This window comes from Cygnus olor, chromosome 2, assembly GCF_009769625.2.
Source record: "Cygnus olor isolate bCygOlo1 chromosome 2, bCygOlo1.pri.v2, whole genome shotgun sequence".
Classification (NCBI taxonomy): Eukaryota; Metazoa; Chordata; class Aves; order Anseriformes; family Anatidae; genus Cygnus; species Cygnus olor.
Genome location: NC_049170.1, coordinates 153,810,525 through 153,827,056, shown reverse-complemented (window position 1 = coordinate 153,827,056; position 16,532 = coordinate 153,810,525). Strand labels below are relative to the sequence as shown.

Below are 16,532 nucleotides of genomic sequence, written 5' to 3'. Positions count from 1 at the left end.
ATCTCCTGTAAGTCTTATCCCACAGGTTCTTGGATAGCCTTGGGTACCTTTGGTTGTCTCAGATGCCACCAGATAACTATCCATAGGCATATCCATAGACATATCCAGTTGCATTGCTCATCTGTTCAGCATGGTCCATGGATCCTAGAGAGCAATTCAGCTGACAAATCAATCTACTTTAGGGTGGATTAGTTTTCTCCAGGCCTCACTGCTTATACGGGGTAGTGGCATTATTCAGACCCTCTCAGGTAGGTAAGTAGGTATTTGAGACAGCATAGACATACAGGGCTGGCAGATACAACATGTGACCTGAGAAGAAGGGTCCCAGCATGCAAAACAGTTGCTTGGAAAGACACACGCTATAACTCCAAACATTCCCCCTTCCTTATCCTTTCCATGAACTTTTGTTGCTGAGCATGATGTCATATGGTATGGAATAACCCCGTCTAGGTTAGCTGTCCAGGCTATGTCCCCTCCCAACCTCTTTTCTAACCCCAGCCTACCCACTTGTGAGGGTGGATGAAAGAGTGAGAGAAAGCCTCAACACTGTGCAGGCACTGTTCAGTAACACCAAAAACTCTGCTCTGTGATCCACACTGTTTTAGCCACAAATGCAAAACACAACACCATACAGGTTGCTGTGAAGGATGTTAAGTCCATAACTTCATCCCAGCCAAACCCATCATTCTTCCATATAGCTAGTAGAAGGATATAGTAGTACAGACAACAACAACAACAACAGCAGCAACAACAACAACAACAAAAGCTTTTATAATGACATCAACAGTGAAAGGAAGATTAAGGAGACTCTCCATCCTCTATTGGATGTGTCCTTACCAATTGTTCTTAGGGTACCCAGCCCCTGAGTTGGAAAAGGGTAAGAAGGAGCAAGATGAAGCCCTTATAATCCAATAGGAAACTGTCAGCAACCTCCTATGTGTTTTGAATGTTTATAAGCCTATGGGGCCAGATGGGATTCATCCAAGGGTGCTGAAGAAACTGGCAGAAGTGCTCACCTAGTCATGTCTACTAATTTACCAGCAATCTTGGCTAACCAAGGAGGTCCCAGTTGACTGGAGGTTAGTGAATGTGACTCAAATCTACAAGAAGGGCAGGAAGGGGTATCCAGGGATATACAGGACAGTCAGTGTGACCTCAGTACCAGGGAAGGTTAAGGAGGAAATCATCCTGAGTGCCATCACACAGCACATACTGGACAATCAGGAGCAGCGCATGGGATCATGAAGGACAGGTCGTGCCTGACTAATCTGATCTCATATGACAAGATGACCCATTTAGTGGGTGAGGGAAAGGCTGTGGATGTTGCTTACCTGGATTTTAGTAAGTGTTTGACACCACCTCCCACAGTATGCTACCAGAGAAACTGTCTGGTCATGAATCGGATAGGAGTACAGTTCACTGGATGATGAACTGGCTATATGGCTGTACTCAAGGAGTCATAGTGAATGGAGGTCAATCCAGTTGGTGACCTGTCACCAGTGGCATTCCCCAGAGCTCAGTACCAGGGCCAGTTTTGTTTAACACTTTAATTAGTTATCTGAACAAGGGAATTGAGTGCACCCTCAGTGAGTTCGCAGATGACACCGTTAGGCAGGACTGTCAATCTACTTGGGGGTAGAAAAGCTTTGCAGAGGGATGTGGGTAGGCTGAACCCAACTGCATAACATTCAACAAGGCTAAGTGCTGGGTCCTTCACTTGGGTCATAACAACCCCAGGCAGCAGTATAGGCTTGGGGAAGAGTGGCTGGAAAGCTGCCCAGCAGAAAAGGACCTGGGGGTGTTGGTCGACAGCTAGCTGAATGTGAGCCAGCAGTGTGCTCAGTTGGTCAAGAGGATCAATGGCATCCTGACCTGCATCAGAAATAGTGTGACCAGAAGGACTAGAGAAGTGATTGACCCCTTTTATGCAACACTGGTATAACTGCACATCGAATTTTGTGTTCAGTTTGGGTCCCCCACTACAAGAATAATATTGAGTTGTATGAGCATGTACAGAGAAGAACAACAAAGCTAGTGAAGGGATTATAAAACAAGACTTCTTAGGAGCAACTAAGGAAACTGGGGTTGCTTAGTCTGGAGAAGAAGAAACCAAGGCAAAACATCATCACTCTCTACAACTCTCTGAAAGGAGGTTACAGCAAGGAGGGTGTTGTCTCTCAAGGAAGTGGTCTCAAGTTGTGCCAAGGGAGGCTTTGATAGGACATTAGGAAGAATTTCTTCACAGAGAGAGTGGTTAAGCACTGGAATGGGCTGCCAAGAGAAGTGGTGGAAACCCCAGTGGTTTGGGTTGGAAGGGGCCTTAAAGATCTTCTAGTTCCAATCCCCCTGCCATGGGCAGGGATGCCTTCCACTAGAGCAGGTTGCTCAAAGCCCCATCCAGCCTGGCCTTGAACGCTTCCAGGGATGGGGCAACCACAGCTTCTCTGGGCAGCCTGTTCCAGTGCCTCACCACCTTCTGAGTAAAAAATGTCTTCCTTATATCTAATCGAAATCTACCCTCTTTTAGTTTAAAACCATTACTCCTTGTCCTATCACTATAAGCCCTGACAAAGAGTCCCTCCCCAGCATTCCTGTAGGCCCCCTTTGAGTAGTGGAAGGACACAATAAGGTCTCTCCTGAGCCTCCTCTTCTCCTTCTCTAGGTTTGACAACCCCAGCTCTCTCAGCTGATTGTTGTGATTATGCCTGAAGGTCCCAGTTGCTCCCGGGACACATTATTGTCACTTTCTCTATTTTTGTAGAAGAGAGTTGGCTTACACCCAAACTGAAGAAAAGAAGCAAGTGCTTAACTTAGGAGTATCAGGAAGAAAGAACGGGGATTTCAAGACTGAGATGACAAACCTGCATGCCAGTTTGACTATCCAGTTTCTAGTGACCAGCATTTCACTGATCCACCATCACCAAAACTGATAATATGTTCAAATTGTATTAACTAGGAAACAGTCATTTCTAATTATGAATTGCTGTATGTCCTTTCAGTTTGCATAACCTGAATGGTTATATAGCCTATAATGAAAACGGGGTATGTATTACATGTATTTTATGGTTAATTGAGCAGCCAGTAGTGCAAGGTCTAGTTAGAGGCCAGTAACGACTGGAGTATTCCGGGGTCAGTACTGGATCTAGTCCTGTGTAGCATCTTCATTGATGATCTGGACAGGGTAGGGTGTGCCCTCTGTAAATCTGCGGATGACATGAAACTGAGGGGAGTGGCTGACCCACCAGAGAGCTACACTGCCATCCAGAGGGACTTGAACAGGTTGAAAAGGTGGGCTGAAAGAATCTCATGAAGGGGATTCATGACAAGAAGGGGAAGAGCAAAGTCCTGCACCTGGGGAGGAACAACCCCAGCCACTAGGACATGCTGGAGGCCACCCAGCTGGAAAGCAGCATGGCAGGAAAGGACCTGGGAGTCCTGGTGGACACCAAGTTGAACATGAGTAAGCATTGTGCCCCCGTCACTTGATGGAAGCAGTTATGAAGCCAACCTGACTGCAATAAGAAAGTTCTGACATAAAATGGCTGCTAAAACACAGACAAAAGAACAGTCTGACTGCCCGAAAACTCAACCCGAGAACTCCATTGATATGAACCAGTCAAAGAAGGGAGGAACAATGAGAAAGGGAGGAACGATTTATCTCCTGAGAAAGGGGGATTGACATGAGGAATAAATTCATGTTGAAACAAGAAATATATCTATTGATTGTCTCAGCAAAAAGATGAAAACTAATGGTACCTATTGTTTACCTAAGTGGTAATGTCCTACTCCCTCTTATGTCTACAGTGATATAAAAAAGGCCTAAATTTTACCCAAGATGAAGCTTCCCTCTCTGAGAAATGTCCCGTGCTGCATGTACTCCTTTCTTTTCTCCATTCTTTCTTTTGCTTCTTTTCCTTCTTAAATGGGCTGAAGCTTCACTGAAACGTCAAGTTCACTCTGTGATTCAACAACATTAAAGCCTAATCTCTGTAACACTCCACACCTGATGATGCAGATCAACTTTGAAGTGAGAATCTGTCCATTACTCTATTCTTCTTTTCCTGCCCATTCCTGGGGGTGGTCAGTTTCCTTTTGGAGATTGTTTATTTGATACTACCACCACCCCTTTCTCCCCTGTACTTTTCCCCTTCTGGGATCCGTCTGATGCATTTGGCAACAGTAATCATGAATATCTATATATACAATCTGTTACATGTGTGGCCTTGATAGGTTTATAATCATAAGTATTTTCACTGTCATAGTGTTTTTGTTAGTGGTAATTTCTGTTGATTTTTAAGAAATAGAAATCTTTAGTGAACAAAGCTATTGTGTCCTCATATATCATGTAATCCTATGGTTGCTATATACACACAAGCTAGGTAGCTCCTCTCCCCTTTCAAATTACGACATCACTAAGAAGGCTAACAGAATTCTTGGCTCCATTACACCAGCAGGTATCATCAGCAGATCAAGAGAGGTGATCCTTCCCCTCTACTTAGCATTGGTGAGATCACACCTGGAGTACTGGGTCCAGTTCTGGGCCACCCAGTACAAGAGAGACCTGGGCATATTGGAAAGAACCCAATGTGGGGCCACCAAGATGGTCGGGGGAGCAGGGCAAGGGATGACACAGACCTCCAGAGGGGGTTGGGCATCCAGAGGTCCCTTCCAACCTTAGCCATTCTGTGGTCCTGTGATTGTGTGAATGGAAAATGTTTATGAGGTACAGAACATCAGTATTGTTTTTGTACTTTCAAAGTAGTCTCCAGGTTTAGTTTAACCAATCATAGTATAATAGATTTTTTTCACAAAACCTTAGACTCCCATCCTACACAACTACTGCCAGGATCCTATTTGTTGTTAGATGGCCTAAGAGCATTGTGATATGGCAAACATCATCTTGTCTGCATGATAAAAATGGAAGATATAACTACAAAAATTTCACACATACCTAAAATAAGTATTAACTAGAGACTGTGATGAGATTAAAAATCTTTTATCTCACCAGCAACTTCCCTAAAACATGTGGGAATCAGTTATTGATTTCATTTGCTAGATTGTCTTTGCGTTAGAAACCTTGAACAAAACTGGAACCAGGAAAGATACCTCTCCTAAAGGGTGAGCGCTCTCACTTTCACCTTCCCATTATCTACTGCCAGGAAAGACAGGAAAGAGAAATATGTTATTAGTATCTCAGAATCATGTCTTCCTGTGACTTTTGTCCAAAACAGAACCAGGAAATATTAAAAAGGATGAGGTACAAGTACAATGGTACTGGAATTCCAGTCAGATTTCAGGCTAGCAACATTTGGAAAGAGGGCCACCAGGTGACCAGCTGAACTTTTGATGCTATAGTTAGGTTAAGATGAAGCCCATGATTTCTTCAGTTTTCCCAGTCAAGACAGAAGAAAATGATTCTCTTGCTACTATTTCCCTCATTGACTTTCAGCTGTTTTGTAGCAGTACTGTTGTACCTTCTTTCCTGAAAGTATTTTCTTTCCTGAGTATAGCGAATCTCCATTTAGCTGATGTAACAGTGAAAGATGTATGCCATCATAAAAGCATATTTCACTAGGAATTTACAAATCATAAACACCTTTGTCCACTGCTTACTGACAAATTTGCCACTTGTCAGTTAAAACAGGCAAATTATTATTATTATTATTATTATTATTATTATTATTATTATTATTATTATTATTATTTTAAAGATTAAAGGGGAATTCTAAAATTCCTAGTTAATGCCAAGCAGACCATGGGATTGTATGTTTCTGACTGACCTACTACCATAAGAAACTGGGGAAACTAAAAGTGAATTACCTAGCGTACTTCCTTGAACTGAGCTTTTCTGGCACAAGATTCTTGCTAATATTTCACTCCTAATGTGTCTTACATGCCAGAGGTGCTAAAAAGAAAAGAAAAAAAAAAGGAAAAAAAGAATAGAAAATGGGTTTATATTGAATTTGGGTAACTGACAGTGATCGCTATCAAATAACCGCTTAAATAATGCATTGTTCAGCAGCGTAGACACTATGCTGAGGTATTTAGAGCATTTGCGTACATAGACTAAAATCTCCTGCCTTCCTCAGCTTCACTATCTGTCTGGAATACAGATGCATACACTAAAACTTCTTAATTTAAAAACAAAACAAAAACAAACAAAAAACACAGCAGTAGCAATAACAATTACTTCAGTGGAGGAAAAAAGGTGAAACAAAGATGGTTCATAGACTGACTGGATAAGTTTGTTTAATTTTGAGAGGAAGCTCCATCTAAGTTTAAGATAACAACGTGAATGCAAAGTGTGTGGGAGAAGGTACCTGCTGGGTTTATACCTGCTTTGAGGGCAGTTCCCAGAAAGGGCAACCTTATCTTTAAGCATCCTGGGATTTTTACCATTGTTCAGACTGGGGAGACAGACTGCTAAGAGAGAGAACATCTGTCACTGCCTCGTTCCCCACATAGTCCTTCATCTATCATTGCTAACCTGCCTGTTTTTATAGCAAAGATTTAGCACAGTTCTAAACTACAGTTCAGTCTTCCAGTAGTCACCTGCTACAGCACTGTACTGCTGGCACTGGCCATCACAAGAGACGAATTTGCTAGCTGACTATGCAAAACAGGCAGATGTTGGATGAGAGATGGAGAAGTGACTTGCCAGAGTCAGACAAACATAGGGCTCCATGCAATGCCTCATCAATTTCCATTGTAGAATCCTGCCCGCTAAGCTCATTAAAGTTCACAGCAGAATTTGGACTCTAAATTGATTAAATTTGGTAGCATAGAAATATATTAATTTACTATGAAAACTCTGTTAAGTCTAGGAACGGTAACACCAAAGTTTATTAATTGTGACACGAATATATTGGAAAAACAAAAATTTAGTAATTTGGTAAGAAGCAAGCAAAAACAAAAACACCTGTAATTAAGGTAAAAAGAGCCAAGAGGAGCATTATAGTGTCGGTCTTTTCCATCTCATGTTCATTAATCACAGGTCATCAAGGAATTCTATATCCAGGGGCACTCAAATAAGTGATACTCAATATAAATGAAATGTAATAGCAGCAATAAAAACAGTACCATTACTAGTCCAGATAATAGCAGCATCCCTTATATCCCAAATCCAGCCCTTCATGCCAGAGGATGAAGCTCTACCTCTGTCAATGAATTGTGGATGAAAGGGATTTGGTCTTGAGTCAAGACATATTTTTCCTTATGAAAACAAATAGATATGGTGATGAAATTAAGGTACTGCTGTTTTTCAGGCTGTCCAGCTATTTTGTGTGTTGTTCTTTTCTCCTTCTCTTAAGAGAAAGAAAGGAAGAAAACGAAAATAAAGATATTTGTCTCCTCTCCAACATATATTGCCAATGCAGCCATGAAAATATTTATGCCCAAACTGTTTCCAACTTGGACAGACATACAGTGTCCACCTATATACAGGAAATGCCAATATAAGAGGATGAAAATACTCTGAAATGTGTGTTTATTTGAGAAAGCAGTGTTAATGCACTCCTCTCTAGAGATTTATCTTGTAATGAAGATGCAGATACATAATTTAATATTTTACATCAATTTTATTTCAAGACTGACATTTTGAAGGGGAAAAATTAAAATAAAAATCTTATGAACATAACCTGACAATGAGTTGGCATTGACATTTAAACTAATTGACTTTATTTTTTTTAAGAGCATCTACTGTAAAATTTGTGATGGTAATCATTTGTCTTGTACTAGCTCTTTCCTTCTGATTTTGCATATGTAAAGGCAGAAAGGGAAGATTTAATTTGCCAAGTTTTGAGGCATTCAAAAGTAATTTATACGCTCAAGGTGTCTATTAGGAAAAAGTCTATTATATTTCCTGCAATGAATGTATTCTGATAAGACTGCGGTATGCAACACTCATGTGAGAGCAATGTAAAGCAAGTGTCAGAGCCAGATAACAGAGTCTAAACAAACTTTGATTACCAGTCAAAACCTAAAAATTGGTAAGGGTACAATTAAATTCTAACTAGCAGATTTTTCAAATGGATAATAAGGAAAGTTATTTTTTTCAATACCACATAAATGGCATTCTGAATGGTTGCAAATGAGACAGAATTTTAACAATTAGTCCTAATGATAATTACCCAATATTTATAATTGGGGTAATCTAGTAAGTATAAATAATAACAGGTACTTATCATTGGTACTGGTTTCACAGTTAAGACTAGAGTTTTCATTCAAAGATATGACTATGAGGATGTCACTACTTTGCTACATATAATTACAATACGTTTCATCATTGGCAAAAGGTAAGACAAATAGATAATATGATGATTCCCCTCTTTATGTCTTGTGTGCTCATACAGCATCCATAACAGCATACACAGGAGTGTATACTCTGTGTAGCAGATGGTGGAGGCTCTGTTTCAATGGGACTGAATGAGTTAAGTTAACAAAGCACATGCTGTTAAGAAAATGTTCCTCTAGCAGAAAAGAAAAAAGAAATTACTGATGACAAGGCAGATTGACAGAGTTCTCTTACCCATGACAGGACAGATTTCAAGGAGAAGGATCTCCAAACATACATTCACAGAGGATTGAGATGTAGTCTATCTACTATTTCTCTTCTGAAACCACAATGAATGGAAGTTATTGAATGTGAGCTATGTGCACACTCCTAAATCAAAAATAGTTGAAAGACAAAGCAGAAATATGGGCTAGTGGCTGTGAACTCACCTGGAGTGATGGACATCCTATCTGCACCACTGCTCGCTTTCACAAGAAATAATTCTGGGGGGATCCAGATATCAAAGGAAATTAATGCAATAAGGAAGGAATATCTCAAATAATAAAAACTGTAAAAGACTGGAATTGTTTATTTTGGCAAGGAGACAAGGGAGATGCAACTAATAGTTCAGGAACAGGTAGGAGAGTTGAACTGGAGGAAATAATACTACTTAAAAAGTAAATGCATACCTAAATGGACTATGAAATTCTTTGTCATAGAATACTATTGAAGCAAGAGTATATCAAGCTCAGAAAGCAAAATTATATTTCAGTGGTCTTCAGAATAACTATGTTATTAAAAATTATCTTGATTAATATGTTATGTTGCTTGTTAACTATTTCTTTGGTAATGGATTATTGTTAGCAAACATTTGCTTTCTAAATATGCCATCTCGTATTATTCTCACTGGAAGTGAATGAGACCATCAGTAAAGGTATATCTTTTCAGAAAAATCTTTTGGAATTACCTTTCAAGTTTTCCATAGAAATGAAACTAAACTGCCTATGGGAAAGATGGTGGCCATTATGCTAGAGACAGACGGTGTTTAAAATTGTTCCTGCTGAGCACAGTACAGGATGAAAATTTTATTGGGTTGGGAGAGGTATAAGAACACATTTTGCTGAATAGAGAGTCAATATGATAAACTGAGACATTTATCAGTTATCCTGAAGTGAATACAAACTACAGCTCCTTCCTAAACTGCATTTGAGGGCTGCACTGAATATTTCTTGATGATCAAGTAAGTTGTTAAATGCAGTAGAAGGCAAGTTTTAATTTCTTCACTCTGTCAGTGCGTTCAAGGATAGATGACAATAGAAAAATACAGGGACAATCACCTGCAACCAAAAATGCAATTATCTCCAAGAAAGGTTAGTGTTTTATTTTTCCTTTTCTATTCCTTAATGAAAAAGAGCTAATCAAAAAAAAAAAAAAAAAAGGTATGTGTTCGAAGTGTTTTGAATTTCAGTTAAGTCAAACACAAGCAAGAAATATGTTTCATAGACTGAGTGTGGGTAATATGTCCTGAGGTGTTAACACAGTTACTTGTTCAGTAAGTAAGGTCAAATTATGTGTGAGGCAGGGACATTTAGTATAAAAACAGTATTAATAATTCATGTGGCAAGCAGAGTAGTAGAATGATAAGATATAGTGATGGAGAAAAAAAAAAAAAAAAGGTAGACAATGGAAGGAAAAGCTTATAGAAAATAAAACCAACAGGATAGAAAGGTGAAAATACCAATTAAGCCTTTTCTTATGAAGTGCCCACACATCTCAGTCTTACAATACAACAGTGATTCTTGTTTCTGTTATTTGCTTGCTGTTTATCTCAAGCCACAGTAACTCAGTAACACAGTAACTCAGCCAACTACATATTCTTTGCCATCACTGCAGAATAATAAAGAGAAACAAAGCTATTTGAATATGTAAATACAGTAGCGCTACGGTAGGAGAAGGGACAAGATGCTTCAGGTCTGAAAAAGAAGAATTTTGCTATACTGGCCTTAAACTCCAGGAGAGATTTTATTTATGAAACTTTCTCAGGAGCCTGAAGTCTCCCATGAAGACTTGGAAGGGCTGAGCAAGCTGGCATGTTACTTATGCTATGCCTGTCTGGGTTCCAGAAAATAAGCCTTTTCTCAGCTTATGGTTCCTAAAAAGCGTTAGGAATACTCACAGTTTTCCTGAAACCAGAGTCCTCATAAAATGTCTAGCTGACTCTTCTGTATTTATATGTGTAGAACTGCAGGTTATTGCCTCAAAACAGCATGACAGAAGAGCAAAGAAATGGAAGGGAGGCCACTAACAGCAGTTGGGAAGTAAGAGCATTCACTGAGGAAAATGGGCTTGCAATGAACTCCTTTCTCCTCTCCTGGTTTTTAAATATCAATGTTCTTTTTCACTCCTGTAGTTAACGCTTTAAGGGCAGACATGAAGGGAAAGCAGAGATGAAGATCTGTCCCAAAGAAGCAATATTTCTGGCCCTTGTGCACTTTCCTTCATATTTCTCTGTTAGGCATTGGAATAGGCTGCCCAGGGAAGTGGTTGAGTCACCATCCCTGGAGGTCTTTAAAAGGCGTTTAGATGTAGAGCTTAGTGATATGGTTTAGTGGAGGACTTGTTAGTGTTAGGTCAGAGGTTGGACTCGGTGATCTTGGAGGTCTCTTCCAACCTAGATGATTCTGTGATTCTGTGATCTCCCCTCACTCTCTGTTCCAGGGGGACCATGTTATGTGACCAGCTGAGTCTTCATCATTTTATTAGGGACCTCTCAGTCTGCTGCCTTGTTACAGGTGAACAAAGGCATTGTGACCCTTCATTTGGTGGATGGGCAACCCTGCCAAAAAAAGGGAGTCCTTGGTTTACATTACTGATTCACAAAATATTTAAAGTCATGGATTAATTTTAAGTGGAAGGGGTCTCTGGAAGTTAATAGTCAACCCTTGTGTCAAAGCAGGGCTGGCTTTGAAGGTAGCTCAGGCTGTATGTTACATCAGGGCCTTGTCCAGCTGAGCTGTGACAGTCTTCAAGGATGGAGACGTGGCCTTTGGGGATAACCTGTGAATTTGGTTTTGTTTTTGTTTTGGTGAAGAATTTTGCCTTGTATCTAACTGATTTTTTTTCTTGTGGCAGCTGTGATTATTACCTGTTGTTCCTTGTACATGCTTGAGGAAATTCTTGCTTTGTGTTCTCTATAGCTAACATTCAGGTAGCTGAAGACAGCAACTAGGCCTTCTCTTCCCCAAGCTAAAGAAACAGGGTTAACTAAGCCAGCCCTTGGTTATCTTGTTATCCAGCATCACAACCACCTTGGTGGTCCTCCACTGGACTTGCTCCAGCTCATCTCTCTCTCCTGGACTGGTAGAGCCAAAACTGGAGACAGTTCTCCAGATACAGTTTCATAGTTGCCAAATAGAGGGGAATAATTATGTCCCTACATCTATGCTACTACTAAAGCAGCCCAACATGTGGCTCAGGCTGTTGTCCACAAGGACTCCCAGGACATTTTGGTTTGAGCTGCTCCCTAAACACAGAGGCCCTGGCCTGTACAGTTATATGGGGTTATGCCATCCCAACTACAAGAATTTTCTATTTTTGTTTTTGTTTTTGCTTTATTTTGTTTGAATTCCATGCGGTTCCATTCCTCTGGCCTGATGGATCCGTGTTTAGCTCTATTGCTTCTTATCTCCAGCTCCATTTTCATCTCAAGAACTCAAACTAGACCTTCCCAAACAAAACTTCTCCAGAGTAAGCTAGTCCATTTTATCAAAGTATTCCCCAATTTTGAATCACCTGCTAACTCAGCAAGGGTGTGTTCATATTGCCCAGGTCATTTGAAGATGACAGATTAACAACCCCATTACCAATCATCAAAGAATGCCAGTCATAATTGCTCCCAGGTAAACTTTGAGCTGGTGACCATTATGTTTGAGTCTGACTATCCAGTTAATTTAATACCCATCATGTAGTGTACCCATCCAGTACATATATCCTCATTATGGATGCAAGAATACTAAAGGAACTGTGTTAAAAGCTTTCCTAAAGTCAATGTAAATGATTTAACTCCCAACCTCCCCATGTCCACTGAGTCTGCCATTTCATTGTGGAAAGCAATCAGGCTGGTCAAGCATGATTTATCCTAATTTATTACCCATGATTTATCCAGACTCTGTGTTCACAATCACCTTGTCCTTCATGTGCCTGGAAATGGTTTCTGTGTATAACACCATTTTTTTAATAAGCCCTGGAAAAAAAAAATGCAAGGTCTGGGAGGCAGCTCTTTGCTACGTGCTCCAGGTACCAGGACAAGAATTCACAGGTATTCATTGTGCCAGAGCTAAAGATTTTGTATAAAGTGGAATGCTTTCCAAAGAGAGGCAAGCATTGTGTTCTGTCCCAGAACAGTATGTGGTTTGACTTGTGGTGGCAGGGTTTTTCAAGGACTTCTGCACTCCACAGTTTGGCACCTACAAGAAAAAAGAGTATAAGTTAAGACATCTCCTTGCCTAGATCATTGACTTTTGTGAATACTGGTTTTAGAAACTGACGTCACTGTGCATTGGTGTTGACAGAAGTGCTGTAATTCTTCTAACAGGCTTTTGTGTTATAATGCCTAAATTTGTCACTTTAATCCTTAACTTTAAACTCTGTGTACCCCATTGATACTTCAGTAATGTCCTGTGTACTTCAGTGGTATTCACGTAGTTGGCAGAATTGAAGGTGCTACAAACATTCATTATAATGATGAGAGGAGTAGAGCTTGAGTCTAGAGTCAGGAAAACCTCTCATGTGTGCCTAAGTAAACATGCAGCCTGGACTTAGATCCTCACATTATCCCACATATTGTCAGGGCAGAGAGTATTTACCAAAAGCCAGTAAGTAGAGACAGGAAAGATTTAAAATAGCAAATAGAAAATTCAGAGAAAATAGCAAATCTTTGATCACATGTACAACTGAGTTAGCAAGGCGACCTGATGCAGAAAGACACACTTCACTTACTAGGATTTATCTAAGTGAAGGTTAGGGACAAATTTCTTGACCAGTAAACTTGCCAAACAATTTGATTTGGATATGAGATTCCCATGAACTACTGATGCTCTGTTACGTGTTTACAGCTACAGATCATTGCCTGTGCAGAGAACAGGACTGTGCTTTTTAGAAATCCTCTGTTTTGTGAGCATGTTGGGAGTATTTAGAAGTGATTAAAATATTTTAGAGGCATTTTCTAGACATCAGGGGAGGGCTGTGTAGAGGAAGATGTTTCTTATTTTCAGTGGTTTGGACTGATTTGGGTTAAATATGAACAAAAAGAAGAAATGTTTTGCCCTTTCCTCCTCTGCATTTCCGTGAGTGATAAAACTTGAGCTGTGCTGCCAAAATAATCACAGCTTAGAAAGCTGCTTTGAGGGATGGGGATTATCTCCATTATCACAGCTCTTCCAAAGGTATGAGCGTAGAGGACATCAATCTGATAAGACAAAAATCCTTGTATTTGTGTTCCCATATCTATAAATTCTATAATGCACCCCGAGGCACCAAATAGAGTCATACTCATGCAGTGCCTTACTCATGCAAGTAAGAGTTCAGGATTATTTCATGTCCTGAAACCATGGAATGGTGATACCTAAGACCAGACTGTAAATGACTTGTCCCTTCATTCAGACGCAAACCACAGCTCTGCTGCAGCAAAAGTGGCCCTGTCTAAGTCCCAGAAATACTTCCAGTGGCAGACCAGGACGTAGGCAGTATCTAAGGTCATCCTTTTGCTCTACAATGGGCATAAAATTGTGTGCACTCACCAATTTCCTTTCCGGATTCAGGTACAAACTGTGCCAGAGGGTCTGTCAACAAGATGCATCTCACAGACAGCTCAGCTGTACCTGTGCATCTCTGATTGCAGGTCAAACTATTCCTTGATGGACAGTGGGAAGATGGACGCACTGCTGACACCCAGGCAGCAGAGCCTGAGCACAGTCTCCAGTCTGGAGGATGTCTGCTTAACTGTACTATATGTGCATATTTTTCAGACAGCTTAAGAGCTCTTGACTTGCTGTCTTCTCTGTTCAGATACTTATGATGTTTTCACAATACTCTTCCATTTCTTCTGACTTTTGCCTCTCATAATTAACTCTTGCACACACATAAAATCACACTATGTCCCTTCCATGCATACTCTGAAGTTTATATTTACAAATGGAATCACAATGTGGATTGTAAATCATGAAGCTTTACATGCTTTACATGCATCACAGCAACTGAATGTGACCAAAGAACTTTTACATTCTGTGGCAAAGCTCAAAAGGTTTGACAGTCACACTTAAAACGTAAGCCCCTGAGCAGGCAGAGGTGGGGAGCAGCAGTGTCTCAGAACCAATCTACTCACCATGAAAGTAAAACATTGCTTGGCTCTTGCTTTTCTTCTCTTCTTGCTGTTGTTATCCAATTAAACAACTGTAACAATGGGAAATGACATAATTGGTTGATTGAGTTTCTGGAAATATAACACATGTGCCTTGTGACCCAAACAGACTCACAGAGCAAGCAGACAGAGGAAATAGCAACAAGAGACAGAATCCTGTGTTAGACTGGAGTCAGGACAGAGTTGTTAAAAAGGTAAAGGGGAAAGAAACTTCCTCCATGGCCTGAAAATGTGTATACTTGAATTATACTGATATCATTGGCAAATGCTTTGTGTTCAGGTTCCTCAATTATACAAAATTGTCAAATCAAATACTAGAATAATTTAGTAATCCTGCGTCTGTTCAGCACTCAGGCTGTCTCTGGTTAGATGCTGTAATCCAGTTCACAGGTAGAACTATACTAATGATGTTGTGTTTTCTGAGTAACAGGATGCTACTTTAGCCGATACAAAAGGAAAAGACATGAGCTGATTTGGAAAAGAAGAAGAACTACTACAAAAAACTGGAGGAGATAGGTGGGGATGAATATAGTAAATGATAAAGCTGGGAGAACTGATGAAGAGGGCTATCTTTTTAAAGATCAAATAAAGTTATTTCCAGTAAAGCCACAGGAAATGGTTTTCATCTTTTGTATGGTGGTTGGGAGAAAATGTCCATGCTTGAGTAAGAAGTCAAACAAGTTAATTTTCTGCCCCTCTGTGAGACCAGATGCTGGTAAGCAGGATAGCAGGCCAAGGGACAGTGTGGAAGCAACAGCTTAAAGCATCACCATTTTCCCCCTTAACCAGCTCCTTTCTCTCCCTTCCTTCATAAGGATGGGGACTGAAAGAGGAGAGAAAATAAGAAAAAAAAAAAAAGTATATATCATTAAAAATATAATGAGGTGAAGGAAAGATCACTTGAAAGTCAGGAGATGGCAGACAGGCCAAACTCTCAAAGCAGTGGAAAGCATTATTGATAGGTGATATCAATAATAAATGTGAACAGGAGGTAAGAAGCTGCGAGGAGGATGCAAGTGCAGGTTTACACTTGAAGAAGACGGATGGAGCATGTTTGGGCTAATGAGGAAGCAGCTACTCTGCTAAGGGCATGAGGTTACTTGCTCTGAATTCTCTTCTGGCTTTGCTTATGAAGGGGGGAACTGGATGATTTGGGGATCTTCCTTTTCTAGTACTGCCACTGGGGAAATCTCTCCTGTTCTCTGTGTGGCACTGGGGCCAATTAATTCTGGCCTCAGCTGAGCCTCAGCTTTTAGATAAAATGCAATGCTAAAATCTGCACATGTGGATGGTGGAAAAGCCAAATGTAGAGCTGGAAAAGTGGTCAGAGCACCAGCTCTGTCGGAAAGTGTTTCACCTCATGCTATTCAGGGAGGGAACGCGGTGTTGTTCCTGGTAAGAGTCCCATTCTGTCTGTCGAATGAAAAACACTGCAAACACGCGTTGCTATTCCTGCAGAAGACTAGGTCCATAGTACACACATTATGTTAGCCAGAAGGTGGCATTTAGATGTTTCTTTCAAACAAAAATTACCTCTCTCTCATCCTCTCGTCCATGTTTGTGCCAAGTACATTCCAGTACATCCTGAATTACTGTTATTATGATGGTAAAAGATTATACTGTCCAGTCAAGACTCACAATGACTAATTAAAATTTTTTTCTAGTCATTCAGGTTAGGACTCAGCTCTGCTGCTATTGACGACAGCAACAATAACAACATTACTGTTGTTTCTAAAGGGGAATATGAAGAGCTGAAGAACTTGTGCCTACAGTTACCCTCACATATCCTCATCACAGTGCTGTTCAGCAAGTATCACACTTATTTTGGGAATATCTTTGGAA

The 16,532-nt window shown here is 40.3% G+C and overlaps 1 long non-coding RNA gene across 3 annotated transcripts; it reads left to right on the top strand.

Moving 5' to 3' along the window:
• Positions 1 to 4,410: 4,410 nt before the first annotated feature.
• Positions 4,411 to 15,295, top strand: LOC121064974. Of its 3 annotated transcripts, none has more exons than XR_005816844.1 (6): positions 4,411 to 4,454; positions 8,204 to 8,294; positions 9,565 to 9,642; positions 10,991 to 11,064; positions 14,800 to 14,884; positions 15,121 to 15,295. It is a non-coding gene; the product is annotated as an uncharacterized LOC121064974 (long non-coding RNA). The 3 variants fall into 3 exon arrangements; XR_005816842.1 differs by having other exon boundaries at positions 4,420 to 4,504; XR_005816843.1 differs by lacking the exon at positions 4,411 to 4,454 and adding an exon at positions 4,517 to 4,723.
• The last annotated feature ends 1,237 nt before the right edge of the window (positions 15,296 to 16,532 follow it).